Source organism: Miscanthus floridulus, chromosome 8 (assembly GCF_019320115.1).
Source record: "Miscanthus floridulus cultivar M001 chromosome 8, ASM1932011v1, whole genome shotgun sequence".
Taxonomy (NCBI): domain Eukaryota; kingdom Viridiplantae; phylum Streptophyta; class Magnoliopsida; order Poales; family Poaceae; genus Miscanthus; species Miscanthus floridulus.
Window position 1 is genome coordinate 10928731 of NC_089587.1, and position 16529 is coordinate 10945259.

Genomic DNA, 16529 nt, shown 5'->3' on the forward strand with positions numbered 1-16529 from the left:
GAGGGGGTTTATACCTTCCTCGGTGGAGCACCGAAAGGTAACTCTAGTGGATTGCTCATGTCATTGAGTTAACTCACTTGTGGGTAGGTTCTTGCGGTGTCCAATTATGTGGATGAGGTTCGTGCAACACCTCTTAGCCGTCGAACCACCAAGTGTTGGTCGACACAACGGGGACGTAGCGTGTTGGCAAGCATGTGAACCTCGGGAGAAAATTGATTGTCTCTTGCCCTTTGGTATTCTCCCGATGATTGATAAAGTATTCATCTTGTGATTGGTTCACTCCTCTACATGGCGGTATAATCACCTCACTTACTCATTTACATTTTCGCAAACTAGCTATAACAAGCTCTTTAGTGTAGCTAGAATTGAGAGCTTGCTTTGTGGATTAAGTTCATCTAGTGGAGCTCTTTAGTGTAGCAATTGTGAGAGCTCTTAGTGAGTAGTGACCTAGTAAATTGTGTGCTTAGTGATCATAACAACTAGAATTGTTGGACAGGTGGCTTGCAACCCTTGTAGAGCTAGAGCAAGTTTGCATTTCGCTATTTGTTATACTAATCAAATTGCTCTAGTCGGTTTGTAGATTTTTAAATAGGCTATTCACCCCCCTATAGCCATATTAGGACCTTTCAACGACATCTAAACCCAGTTCGCTAGCGGCGGTGAACATGTCCCGATGATCCTAGACCTTAACCAGTTCAACTGTCTACCCTAGGAGCAGTGGTGCCTCACCAGAGACGTGTAGGACGGTCTAGACATGGTCATGAGGCTCGGTAAGGTGGTTGACCACGTGCGCGTGAATGTTCCGATTCACGACGACCGCGGCAAGGGTGTTCCCAACGATCTGGTGCACCATCGGCGAAACTGCTACATGGGCGAGGCAACCAAGTCAAAGCAACGCCAAAGCACTGATCGTTAGAATCAAAGGTGTAAAGAAATGACACCATGGCAGAGTACCCCCTTCCGGCGGCCATGGCAGACCGCCGTGAGGAAAATGCCTCGCATTACCTCACCGGTGGACGATAGCTCAGTGGTTCGATCTTAACCATAAGCTAACCTCTCAAGCTAGTCATGGTTGGAAGGAATTGGATGGAGGTGGATAGTGCGAGGCGAATTGTGAGGGTGCCACTGTTCGGTCTTAAGGATGACCGACGATGGGGAATCTTCAAATTGGGGCTCGAGATGGTATGACAACAGGAGTGGGTGGTCTTGGCAGGTAGAGAGGTTCTTACTCGAGTCACAGGCGAGCGCAATTACTCAAGGAGCGACCCAGCGCTGTGAGCGGCTCAGGCGCGGCTCGGTGACGCCGGCACGATGCCATTTAAGGTGGAGGTGACTGGGGGCGCAACATGGAGCTTGCTACTAAATGGAAGAGGACAAAGACACCATGGGGAATGACTGCATGCATGGCACATCAAGGATGGTAGAGGCAGTGGCAGGACGTGCAGCGGGCGCTGTGGCCTCGGCAGGACGTGGACGCCAGGCAGAGCAATGGCACGTGGGGGTGCCGCTCACTTGCGCGCGTAGTGCGCCCGACGTGACGATGCGGCGTAGAGGAACGTGCGCGTGCTGTGGTGCGATGACGATAGCATGAGGCAGCACGGTGATGAGATGGCGGTGCTTTTGGCGCTACGGTGAGGGCAGAGTATGGCAGAACCTCTTAAGTTATAGGGCCCACATGCACCTGTCACTGTCCGATGACCTTTGACATTTATGCATACGTTTCCAATAACTTAAAAAGACTGTCGGGTGTCCTCGGGGAACCCCGAATCATCCACAATTTCCGAGCAGGATCACGTTACAGAGTCATTGTAGTATTACAACATTTATTCAAATATCAGCACCAGAGTAAAAACAGCGGAAGTCTTACAATAACATAATTTACAAAACAGTAGTTTCAAACCTCGCAACTAGGTTCGATGTTTATTACAAAACGAAATAGTGGAGTGGCATTATAATATAATACAAAACACACAAGGAGATTGCCCTGCCCAAGGACCACACATTTACTTCACATCGTCATCACAAGGTACAACTGTCATGCAGCACGATCCAAAACAGATCTGCTCATGAGGCTCACCTGCAACAAGGGGTCAATGAACCCTGAGTACAAAAGTACTCAACAAGACTTAACCGAAATGAAAACTGATAAGACTCAGGAATGCAGGCTCAGGGATTCAAGGTATGTCTTTAGCAATAATCAAAGTTATTTTGCGTAAAAGCTCTTTAACAAAATTCTTTATTTCAACAATTTAAACTTCATAAAATCATATACAAAGATGACACGATCCATAATGAGATCATGAAACTTCATATCCAACACCTTCACAAGCCTTATTTGAGTTCCAGTTATTAGTACTACGATGATGAACAGTGAGTTGAGTCTCCATAATCGAGGAGCAACGACGATTCGAACCGATTATAAAACCCAGCTGGGACTTCCAGACCACACGACATATGCAGGTCCCTGACCTACATATACCAACCTACCCTCGGATCCTCTGAAACAAGAACGGGTCCGCGCCACCCGAGAATACAGTACTCCACCATTCCAGCCCATGGCCACGTGGGTACACGCTATTCCCGCCATCTCTCCACTCCCTAGTGCGCGAGTAGCCATTCTCGTAATAGAATCGCCAAGTTCAGGCTTACCGGAGTATGTGGTTAGTACTACAAATTCTCACCTCATGCAATTCAACAACGGACGTGCCTTAATCGACACAGGCGGAAAGAACCCGCTCACAAGACCTCCATGTCTTGTGGCTCACACACACCGAGTCCGCCCGGTCTAGATTTATTACTCCACATTCCCATATCACATGCTAACATAATTAACCAATGTTCCATTTAAAACTTGCAGGTGACAGGTAATCGCCCGACTTTCATCGTTCTACGCATAGCTAAGCAAAACTAGGCATATACGAGTTTAAAGCTGGTAATATGGTAAATATGGAATAACAAGGGTGGTAATGCACCAATTTGTTTTTCACTTGACTCCTAATCACTTAATGCAGTAACGAGAAGCAAAAGCGAAATCAATTCAGTAAAATACAAGGTAGGGTTGTATGCATCCGGGGCTTGCCTTCGTTGACGGAAAAGTGCGGCTCCTGCGACGTTACACAAGTATTCGATCCGACCTCAACAGACGGATCAACCTCCCCTGACAACTTGATTAACTACCACGTGTTCACCTTCATTTACTACACGTAATAACAATGCCATGTTTAACATGATGCGGAATACGAAACATGATGCTCGATGATGGATGCAAAATTAATAATTTGAATACAACTTTCCTTCGCGGTACAGTTGCAAGTCAAACTAATCAAACCTTTTTCGCAACACCCAATCAATTGCCAAGAATCATTATCAACTAATGATCCAAGGTCATCACTCAATCCAAAACTTCAAACAAAACCTAAATCATTAAAGGTTACTATTTGCTTTTATGAATTAATTATTTAATTCAAAATTATGAAATAAATCAACTTATTCTAATTAAGCTAAAATTTTTTGTAAATGTTCATTACATGATAACTAAGTGGCAAAACAAATTTCATAATTTTTGGATAAATAAATAAGCCTAGAAAAATCATGGAAAGTCATTTATTAATTAATTGAGCAATTTTTATCACATCCCAAAATTACTGAAAATCAATATTTCAAATTTTTGTCATATAATATACATCATAGAGAATTCACACAAAAATTTTCATAATTTTTGGAGCTCTAAATAATTCTACACAAAAATAACAAATTACAGCACTATTCATTTAATTCTGAAAAATAGAAAAAAATCCATTTGAACGTTGAGTCACTGACACCCGGGTCCCACATGTCATCTTCAACCTCCGACGTTGACTACGACGATGACGGCGCTGACCGGCGCAAACTCACCGACGGTGAGTCCAAAGGCGACGGTCACGGTACCAAAATGACCACATCATCACGGCTGCATCGACTGAAGGCACTAACTAGACGAATTACTACGAGTTACGAGCTTGGCGTCGGCCATGGCGGACGAGGTGGCTCGGCGACGTTACTGCCGGCGACAAGAGTACGGTAGCAGTTAATCAAAGGGCACAGGAAGCATCAGGAGCTCACCACGAATCCTACGGAGCAGAAAGCAAGGCTGGAGAAGCAGCGTAGACGCGGGTCGACGTGAACAGCAACGGCGGCGGAGCAAGGAGCGTCGGTGATGGTGTGCCGGCTGACTGCAGTGGACAAAACGGCCAAGCAACAATGAAATGAGCACTACGGCATCGAGACGAAGCCAAAGGTACACCAATCAAGGGCAACGGCTCACCGACGGGCTCTGGCCACGGAGATGCGCATGCGACGGTGAGGTTACCGGCCGCGAGGAAGAAGGCGATGAAACTCGAGTTCCCGGTGAAGACAAGCCAAATTGGTGGGTCAGATGGACGCGCAAGGTTTAGGCGGAGCTGGGACTAGCTTATCAGCGACGGTGGAGCATGACAACGACGGCACGGGCTCGCCGGAGTGGAGCAGCGGCGACGGGAAAAACAGAGGGCGAAGAAAGAAGAACGGCGGCGGCTCCAGAGCCTTATAGGGCGGCCAAGGAAGTGCAAGGAAGCCACGACGAAGCCTTCAGCGCGCCAACGCGACGCCCAGATGGCCACGCGCGCGACTGGAAGCAAGCCGAAGCTCGCCGGCCATGTAGCTAGGGCGGTGAGTACTGTTCATCGGATTTACAGATTTGCCATTCGGTTTCAAATTCAAATTACTCCCAAATTTGTATAACAACTCAAAAATCTCCAAAAATAAAAGTTGTTCAAAATCAAAAGTTCTACAACTTTGCTTTTATAACCATCTCCTAATTCGGTCTAGATTTTGAAATGATCTTTTAAATTCAAATAGGGGATATTTAACGAATTACGCCTTTTTGAATTACTCCAAATTTTTCTAAACAACTTGAAAAACTCCAAAAATAAACTTTGTATAACTTGTTAAGCTCTACACTTTTGCTTTTGGGATCCACCCCAAATTATGCTTAGATTTTGAAATGGATTTTCAGGGTAGGATTTAAATGCTGAAAAGCGGGGTTTTCTCGAAAAATTCAAAAATCCAAACAAACTTTGAATTTAAGTCAAACAATACAATTCAACACATACCACATGAATATAAACTTGTTTTAGTGTATGCATCTCAAAGTTTTTACCAAATTCCAAATGCTTTGCAATGCATATGATGATATGACAGTTTTAGTATTTTAAACACCCGAGGTGTTACAATCCTTCCCCCTAAAAGAAATCTCGCCCCGAGATTCAAAGCCATAGAGTAAGTAATGGAAAAGGAAATGTGTCAATCCAAAAACATCCAGAACTTTTCCATAAAACAACTGAGGGTCTTTTACAAAACACAATTTGTAGTAACCGAGCTCAACTAACATTATTCTATTCTATATTGACGCTAGAAACTCTGGAAACTTTTCTAACAAGTAATCTTCTGATTCCCAGGTAGCTTCCTCTTCTGAATGTTGATTCCATTGTATTTTATAGAACTTGATTGTCCGTCTTCGAGTAACACGATCTTTCTGATCTAACACTCGGATAGGATATTCGGAATAAGTTAAATCCGGTTCTAGTTCTACTCCTTCAACTTCAACATTCTGTTCAGGCACTCGGAGACACTTCTTCAATTGAGAAACATGGAACACATCATGCACAGCTGTGAGATGTTCAGGTAATTTCAAGCGATATGCCACTTTTCCATACCTCTCCAAAATTTGATATGGTCCAATGTATCGGGGTGCCAACTTTCCTTTAACACCAAAACGGTTAACTCCCTTCATTGGTGATACTTTCAGATATACAAAATCTCCTTTGTTGAATACCAATGGTCTCCGTCGTCTATCCGCATAACTCTTTTGGCGGGACTGAGCTATCTTCAGATTACTCTGTATTTGCCTAACCTTGTCTTCTGTTTCTTTCACAAGGTCAACTCCAAAGAACCTTCTCTCTCCTGGCTCAGACCAACTCAACGATGTTCTGCATCTACGACCATAGAGTGCTTCAAATGGAGCCATTCTAATGCTTTCCTGATAACTATTGTTGTATGAGAACTCGGCCAAAGGTAAGCACTCATCCCACTTATTGGAATAGTTAAGGACACAACACCTTAACATGTCTTCAAGTACTTGATTGACTCTTTCAGTCTGCCCATCAGTCTGCGGATGATAAGCTGTACTATACAGAAGTTTGGTACCTAACGAAGCATGTAAGTGTTTCCAAAAGCTGGAGACAAACTGTGTACCCCTATCTGACACTATGGTTTTTGGTACCCCATGCAAACTCATGATTCTTGCTAAGTACATCTTGGCATATTGGATCGTAGGATATATGGTCTTGACTGGAAGAAAATGTGCTGACTTAGTGAGTCGATCTACAATAACCCATACTGAGTCAAATCCCTTTGATGTCTTGGGTAGACCAATAATAAAGTCCATACTTATGTCCTCCCACTTCCAAGATGGAATAGGTAATGGTTGTAATTCACCAGCAGACCTCAAATGTATAGCTTTCACCTTTTGACAAGTATCACACTTTGCTATATATCTAGCAATCTCTATTTTCATTTTAGTCCACCAGAATCTTTGCTTCAAATCATGGTACATCTTGTTGCTTCCCGGATGGATAGATAACCTAGTAGCATGTGCCTCATCTAGAATTGACTGCCGTAACTCAGGAACTTTTGGTACCACCAGGCGATCCTTGAACCATAACACATCTTCATCATCTATGCTAAAACATTCTGCTCTTCCATCCCTGACTCTTTCCTTGATATGGACTATACCCTTGTTTTCCTTTTGAGCAGCAATAACTTGATCTCGAATAGTAGCTTCAACAATTATGTTGGTCAAACTTCCTTGTTGAATTACTTCTACATTCAACTTCTCCATTTCTTGGCATAAATTCAACCCCATTGTTCTCACTATCACACAATTGCAATAACTTTTGCGACTGAGAGCATCTGCAACTACATTTGCTTTACCAGGGTGATAATGTACTTCCAAATCATAATCCTTAATCAGTTCTAACCATCTTCTTTGTCGCATGTTCAACTCTGACTGAGTAAAGATATACTTTAAGCTCTTGTGGTCTGTATACATATGGCACGTATTACCAAGCAGGTAATGCCGCCAAATCTTCAGAGCATGAACCACAGCTGCTAACTCCAAGTCATGGGTCGGATAGTGTTCTTCATGCTGCTTAAGTTGCCTAGACGCATAGGCAATGACTCGACCTTCTTGCATCAACACACATCCAATACCAATACCTGAAGCATCACAATAAACATTCAAACGGCTTCTCGATATCAGGTTGAGCTAACACTGGTGCAGTAGTCAATAGCCTTTTCAAAGTCTGGAAAGCCTCTTCACAATCTGATGACCAGACAAACTTGACTTGGTTCTTCAACAATTCAGTTATAGGTTTTGATACTTTAGAGAATTCTGGAATAAACCGACGGTAATACCCCGCCTAATCCAAGAAAACTTCGAACTTGATGAACTGTGGCTGGCGGTTTCCAATCAAGCACATCCTTCACTTTGCTAGGATCAACTGCAACCCCTTCGGCTGACAAGACATGTCCAAGAAATTGCACTTCCTTAAGCCAAAAATCACACTTGCTGAACTTGGCATACAATTGATGTTCTCTCAAACGAGTCAGAACAATTCTGAGGTGTTCTGCATGTTCTTTCTTATTCTTGGAATACACTAGAATGTCATCAATAAACACCACTACAAACTTATCTAGCTCAGGCATGAATACTGAGTTCATCAGATACATGAAATGAGCGGGAGCATTTGTCAAACCAAAAGACATCACCAAGTATTCATATAATCCATATCTTGTGGTAAATGCCGTTTTGGGAATATCTTCAGGCTTTATCTTAATTTGGTGATACCCTGATCTCAAATCTATCTTGGAGAAAACTTTGGCTCCGGCCAATTGATCAAAAAGCAAATCTATCCGAGGTAATGGATACTTATTCTTGATGGTCACTTCATTCAATGGACGATAGTCAACACATAACCTCAGGGTCTCATCTTTCTTTTTCACAAAAATTGCCGGACATCCCCAAGGTGAGGAACTAGGTTGGATAAACCCCTTCTCAATTAATTCTTGTAACTGAGCCTTCAACTCGGCTAATTCCTTAGGTGGCATCCTATAAGCTCTCGAGAAATCGGAGCTGTTCCAGGTTGTAACTCTATATTAAACTGTACATCCCTATCAGGTGGTAGACCGGGTAAATCTTCTGGAAACACATCCGGAAATTCACACACTACCGGAATATCTCTAATCTCTTTGACAGCAGTCGCACAAATCTTGCCCACTGATCTTCTCAGGGTTGGAAGTTGGATGAGAAGTCGAGAATTACTATTAGGCAAACTTACTTTTAAAGTCCTATTCAAAGCATCTATAACAGCCTTATGCTGATACATCCAATTCATTCCCAAGATTACATCTATATCCTGATCCTTAAGGATAATCATGGTAGTGGGAAAAATATGCCCACCCAGGTTTACGGGTACCTGGTATACCATTTCCTTAGTACACAGACGTCCCCCGGGCGACTGTATAAAGAAACTTTCCTTTGTTGCCCCAATTGAAATTTCATACTTCATGACAAATGTTCTATTGATGAATGAATGCGATGCGCCAGAATCAAAAAGTATAACTGCAGGGTGATTGGCAACAGGAAACATACCCATCATCACTGGCTCTCCTTCAGGAATTTCCCCGGCTTGAATATAGAAAACCCTTCCTGTCTTCCTCTCATCTTTGCCCTTCTGAGCATTCTGATTGTGGTTCTTGTTTGGTGATTGACCCTGTTGTTGATTGGCAGGGGCCTTCTGATAATTTTGATTAGCCTGCCTAGGATATGGACATTCCCTGGAGAAATGACCAGTCCTTCCACAATTGTAACACGGATAGTTGTGACCCTGTGATGTTGGAGCATTGCCACCAGGAGCATTGGTTGACTGTGAGTTCGGATAGGTTATAGCAGGACGGACATTTGACTGTTGCCCGGCTTGGAACTGCGGCGGACGATAAGGAGGACGATAATGGTTTACTGGATGATAAATCACTCTCTGCCTCTTTTGGTTTCCACCAAAAGGTCCAGACGGCACATTCTTTTTCTTCTTGAGCTCCTTATGCTGCCGATACTTTGCCTCTGAAGCAATTGCAATATTTACTGCCTCATGATAAGTGATATTGGTACATGCTGTCATCATTGTCTGCAATTTGGTATTCAGACCTCTCATGAACCATTTCTTTTTCTTGGCATCCGTATTGACATGTTCAGATGCATACTGCGACAGATGATTGAATCTTCCCACATATTGCATAACTGTTTGATCCCCTTGCCTCAAAGCAAGGAATTCATCCAGCTTCATAGACATCACTCCTTCCGGGATATAATGGGCTCTGAAAGCAGTGCGAAATTCTGTCCAAGTTAACGGAACGCCTGCGGGTTGCATGGCCATCAGATTTGCATACCAAGCACCAGCTGCACCTCTAAGTTGCTGGGCAGCAAACATCGGTTTCTGAAACTCTGTGCAGTGAATAAGATCAAATTTCTGCTCCATGGTCCTAAGCCAGTCATCAGCCTCTAGTGGTTCATCTGCCTTGGTGAACACCGGGGGTTTTGTATCCGTGAAATCCACATAGGTAGCCTCATGCCTATTATGATTGCGGCCACGGTTTCCATGCATCTGATTCTGATTACTTTGAGCCATCTCATGAAGCAAACGAGAATTTTCCACAGTCACATTGACTAATGCAGCGATAGCATCAGCCAGATTGGTCGGCATTGGTGGCGGGTTGGGGATATCATCATCATCTTGTGAAGTACCAGGAATATGCGATCCCCGCGTACGACGCATCTGTTCATAACAAACCAAACTTTATTCACAAGTCTTTATTCAAAGATCAAAGAGCTTACTACCCGCATTACATCGATGCCACTTATTTAAACACAAGAACACATCTAAACAAGACTACTATCTTAACTAGATCTTCTATTACACAACTCTACTCCTTTCCCTGAGCACTTCAAACTTCAGGCTCGGTATCCATTCCGGAAATATTACCGCCTTCATTATCACTTTCATCTATCATTACTAATTCTTCAGGATCTTCTTCTTCTTCTGATTCACTTTCATCGGCAAGGATGACACCTGGGTCCATGGCATCAGCTTGAGGCTCATGATTCGGGTTTAGTAGATTGCTAAGCCTATGAACTTCCTCATGTAGATAGGTATTATGTTCTTCTAAATCTTCTACATAGAATTCTAGCTCATGAGTTCTAGCTCTAGCTACATTTTCCCTATGCCAAGCCTCATTTCTTCCCTCCACCGTACGAACTAACATGCTTTCGCAGTTCCTGTGTGCGGTGGTGAGACGCCTCAATTGATCCTGTAATTCTCCTACCTGTATAGCATCCAAAGCCCTATCTCTAGTAGCTTGTGCTAACTCTAGTAGAAATCCTCTGTATCTCTGCCTGGAGATCAGGCCTAGAACTGCTACTGCTAGCACCATCATTTCTAGGGGCAAGTTGGTGACGAGGAACTCCTTTGGGTCCAGTGGACTTACGGGGCGTCATCTTGGCACGAGCCATACTATAGGAAACCAATTTAATCCAAGTAAGACCATTTGATCAAAGTCTAAAGAGCAGCTATGATGGATTACATTACTCAAACCAGTCTCACTACTCAACTCCAGACTAAGAGGTGAAGGAAGTAACGAGTGAATTATTCATGATGCATGAATCGTTCTTACGAACAGAAACATCAAAGTTTATAATGCACATAAACAACATTTATTTTTATATAGGGCATAGTAAGATTACTACTCCACCACACAAGACCCTTTTAATCAAATAAGGAATGGTGAGAAAGAAATAAGATAAGTCAGAAGCAATTTGGACCAAACTATCAAGTCAAATTTAGTCATCCAAATCATTTTGAAGTTTTTTTGTAAAACAATACAACAAAAACCTTGTAACGATCGCTCTGATACCATTCTAGTGGCAGAACCTCCTAAGTTATAGGGCCCACATGCACCTGTCACTGTCCGATGACCTTTGACATTTATGCATACGTTTCCAATAACTTAAAAAGACTGTCGGGTGTCCTCGGGGAACCCCGAATCATCCACAATTTCCGAGCAGGATCACGTTACAGAGTCATTGTAGTATTACAACATTTATTCAAATATCAGCACCAGAGTAAAAACAGCGGAAGTCTTACAATAACATAATTTACAAAACAGTAGTTTCAAACCTCGCAACTAGGTTCGATGTTTATTACAAAACGAAATAGTGGAGTGGCATTATAATATAATACAAAACACACAAGGAGATTGCCCTGCCCAAGGACCACACATTTACTTCACATCGTCATCACAAGGTACAACTGTCATGCAGCACGATCCAAAACAGATCTGCTCATGAGGCTCACCTGCAACAAGGGGTCAACGAACCCTGAGTACAAAAGTACTCAACAAGACTTAACCGAAATGAAAACTGATAAGACTCAGGAATGCAGGCTCAGGGATTCAAGGTATGTCTTTAGCAATAATCAAAGTTATTTTGCGTAAAAGCTCTTTAACAAAATTCTTTATTTCAACAATTTAAACTTCATAAAATCATATACAAAGATGACACGATCCATAATGAGATCATGAAACTTCATATCCAACACCTTCACAAGCCTTATTTGAGTTCCAGTTATTAGTACTACGATGATGAACAGTGAGTTGAGTCTCCATAATCGAGGAGCAACGACGATTCGAACCGATTATAAAACCCAGCTGGGACTTCCAGACCACACTGACATATGCAGGTCCCTGACCTACATATACCAACCTACCCTCGGATCCTCTGAAACAAGAACGGGTCCGCGCCACCCAAGAATACAGTACTCCACCATTCCAGCCCATGGCCACGTGGGTACACGCTATTCCCGCCATCTCTCCACTCCCAGTGCGCGAGTAGCCATTCTCGTAATAGAATCGCCAAGTTCAGGCTTACCGGAGTATGTGGTTAGTACTACAAATTCTCACCTCATGCAATTCAACAACGGACGTGCCTTAATCGACACAGGCGGAAAGAACCCGCTCACAAGACCTCCATGTCTTGTGGCTCACACACACCGAGTCCGCCCGGTCTAGATTTATTACTCCACATTCCCATATCACATGCTAACATAATTAACCAATGTTCCATTTAAAACTTGCAGGTGACAGGTAATCGCCCGACTTTCATCGTTCTACGCATAGCTAAGCAAAACTAGGCATATACGAGTTTAAAGCTGGTAATATGGTAAATATGGAATAACAAGGGTGGTAATGCACCAATTTGTTTTTCACTTGACTCCTAATCACTTAATGCAGTAACGAGAAGCAAAAGCGAAATCAATTCGTAAAATACAAGGTAGGGTTGTATGCATCCGGGGCTTGCCTTCGTTGACGGAAAAGTGCGGCTCCTGCGACGTTACACAAGTATTCGATCCGACCTCAACAGACGGATCAACCTCCCCGACAACTTGATTAACTACCACATGTTCACCTTCGTTTACTACATGTAATAACAATGTCATGTTTAACTATGATGCGGAATACGAAACATGATGCTCGATGATGGATGCAAAATTAATAATTTGAATACAACTTTCCTTCGCGGTACAGTTGCAAGTCAAACTAATCAAACCTTTTTCGCAACACCCAATCAATTGCCAAGAATCATTATCAACTAATGATCCAAGGTCATCACTCAATCCAAAACTTCAAACAAAACCTAAATCATTAAAGGTTACTATTTGCTTTTATGAATTAATTATTTAATTCAAAATTATGAAATAAATCAACTTATTCTAATTAAGCTAAAATTTTTTGTAAATGTTCATTACATGATAACTAAGTGGCAAAACAAATTTCATAATTTTTGGATAAATAAATAAGCCTAGAAAAATCATGGAAAGTCATTTATTAATTAATTGAGCAATTTTTATCACATCCCAAAATTACTGAAAATCAATATTTCAAATTTTTGTCATATAATATACATCATAGAGAATTCACACAAAAATTTTCATAATTTTTGGAGCTCTAAATAATTCTACACAAAAATAACAAATTACAAGCACTATTCATTTAATTCTGAAAAATAGAAAAAAATCCATTTGAACGTTGAGTCACTGACACCCGGGTCCCACATGTCATCTTCAACCTCCGACGTTGACTACGACGACGACGGCGCTGACCGGCGCAAACTCACCGACGGTGAGTCCAAAGGCGACGGTCACGGTACCAAAATGACCACATCATCACGGCGCATCGACTGAAGGCACTAACTAGACGAATTACTACGAGTTACGAGCTTGGCGTCGGCCATGGCGGACGAGGTGGCTCGGCGACGTTACGCCGGCGACAGGAGTACGGTAGCAGTTAATCAAAGGGCACAGGAAGCATCAGGAGCTCACCACGAACACTACGGAGCAGAAAGCAAGGCTGGAGAAGCAGCGTAGACGCGGGTCGACGTGAACAGCAACGGCGGCGGAGCAAGGAGCGTCGGTGACGGTGTGCCGGCGACTGCAGTGGACAAAACGGCCAAGCAACAATGAAATGAGCACTACGGCATCGAGACGAAGCCAAAGGTACACCAATCAAGGGCAACGGCTCACCGACGGGCTCTGGCCACGGAGATGCGCATGCGACGGTGAGGTTACCGGCCGCGAGGAAGAAGGCGATGAAACTCGAGTTCCCGGTGAAGACAAGCCAAATTGGTGGGTCAGATGGACGCGCAAGGTTTAGGCGGAGCTGGGACTAGCTTATCAGCGACGGTGGAGCATGACAACGATGGCACGGGCTCACCGGAGTGGAGCAGCGGCGACGGGAAAAACAGAGGGCGAAGAAAGAAGAACGGCGGCGGCTCCAGAGCCTTATAGGGCGGCCAAGGAAGTGCAAGGAAGCCACGACGAAGCCTTCAGCGCGCCAACGCGACGCCCAGACGGCCACGCGCGCGACTGGAAGCAAGCCGAAGCTCGCCGGCCATGTAGCTAGGGCGGTGAGTACTGTTCATCGGATTTACAGATTTGCCATTCGGTTTCAAATTCAAATTACTCCCAATTTGTATAACAACTCAAAAATCTCCAAAAATAAAAGTTGTTCAAAATCAAAAGTTCTACAACTTTGCTTTTATAACCATCTCCTAATTCGGTCTAGATTTTGAAATGATCTTTTAAATTCAAATAGGGGATATTTAACGAATTACGCCTTTTTGAATTACTCCAAATTTTTCTAAACAACTTGAAAAACTCCAAAAATAAACTTTGTATAACTTGTTAAGCTCTACACTTTTGCTTTTGGGATCCACCCCAAATTATGCTTAGATTTTGAAATGGATTTTCAGGGTAGGATTTAAATGCTGAAAAGCGGGGTTTTCTCGAAAAATTCAAAAATCCAAACAAACTTTGAATTTAAGTCAAACAATACAATTCAACACATACCACATGAATATAAACTTGTTTTAGTGTATGCATCTCAAAGTTTTCACCAAATTCCAAATGCTTTGCAATGCATATGATGATATGACAGTTTTAGTATTTTAAACACCCGAGGTGTTACACAGAGGCCATGTGCCGACCACAGCAGGCCAAGTGCGGCCACACGCGCAATAGCCCCGCGTAGGCGAACACAAGGTGGCAGAGCCGCGCAGCGCGATAGCGAAAACGGGCAGCAGCAGCGCGGTAGCGGGTGGCAGTGGCCAGCAGCGCGGCCGGCTCGCGGTGGCCAGAGGCAGGCTTGGCCGGCCTGACGAGATAGGGCAGCGGTGGCCAGGGCCTGCGCGGCGGTGTGCGCACGCGTTGGGCAAACCAGTGCTGTGGCGCCGAGCCGAGGCATGGTGACCGCGCCCAGACACTGACACCGGCCGGAAACGTGCCATGCACGATTTTTAAAGCGCCCCAAAAATCAAATTCATTACTTCAAACACCGAACCACCTATTCTATACTCACGAGGGCATGTTAGGCTACTAAAATAAACCCTAATACCCCATCACTCCTTAATCCGGTTCTTCTATAAAAATTGCCAAACTTGGCCTTGTCAAACCATTTTCCGACTTAAGAGATTTGGTTAAATCTTGCTCGGATTCGCGTTAACTTCGATTTCCAAGCTATTAGGTATGCTAGTTGGTGAATTCCTTTCTCGATCGAAGGTATTTCATCGCCATCTACAAAGTTCATACTACCAACTTTACTAAAGTTCCGTATATACGTTCTATAGTGTTTTCGCTCAATAAAAATCCGCGAACATCGTTACTTGATAATTTTATGCGTCACGAACAACTTGCGTTATGCATTTCCGTAGGTCGTTTTAAGTTACGTAAATTGATTTACACACTATATTACATACACTAGCACATAACCATGATGCTCATGACATGTTTTAGCAAAAGATTTTTAGTGTAACACCGAGGGTGTTACATGAGGCGCCAGGTTTTTTCACCTATACGTTTCAAACCTTACACTATGAGTGTCAAGGTCGCTAAAGCGGATGTCAACATGGGTAAGTGGTTTTCAGTCGCTCAGGATGGGCTCGCCAAAGATGAGGCACTCTTGCTTAGCGGAGGCTTATGCAAATCTACTATAGTGTTTGGATATATACAAGCAGGTTTCATATACTGTGGTGATGATACCAACAATGTGTTCGACACTAGATTACGAACTTATAGGCCATTTAGATTGCCATGGCCGATGAATTGGTGCACATGGACGACATGGATTTTCCCACCAAAATTGGTGGTCTAGCAATTATAGCAGATACAAAGTGATATTTTCTGTTACCCATTTACAAAGTTAGATTAGAGTACATACATGTTTTTAAAAATTCAAGGCACTACCACTGGCCCTTTGTATCTTTTTAATATATATAAGGATATGTCTAATGAGAAGTGCTAGATATGAGTGCTCGTTAAGCAATGGTATATAGTATAAGTTCGTTCCTATAATGCAAATAGGTGTTGGATGGGATCAACCATTTATTAACAAACATTGAGCAATGGTGTTAATTAAACTAGATGATACCGCGTGTGATGCTGCGAAAATTTTGCAGCGTTGTATATGAGAATTCATGGATGAAGAATTGATATGTAGTACCATGTAAAACTCTATAGTGCAATGCCCTGTAGTTGAGGGGGGAGGAGAGCCAAATAAAAAAAAGAAGAGAGAATTCCACACTGGAAAAATGAGTCGTTCCTTTCTTGGCCCTGAAATTTTCTTCGTTTCTTATTTGACACTCACTTCAACTTTCATCCCTAATTTGACACTACCGTCAAATCCGTTAGCTAACGGTGTTAACTGGTTGTTAAAAAGACGTTTTTGCCCCTAGAAAAAAAAGCGACGAAGCAAATTTGAGAGGAAAAAAAACCTGCGCCCGCCTCTGATGCATGCGCCCAGTTGCAAAAAAAGGCGCAGGTTTTTTTTCCTCTCAAATTTGCTTCACCGTT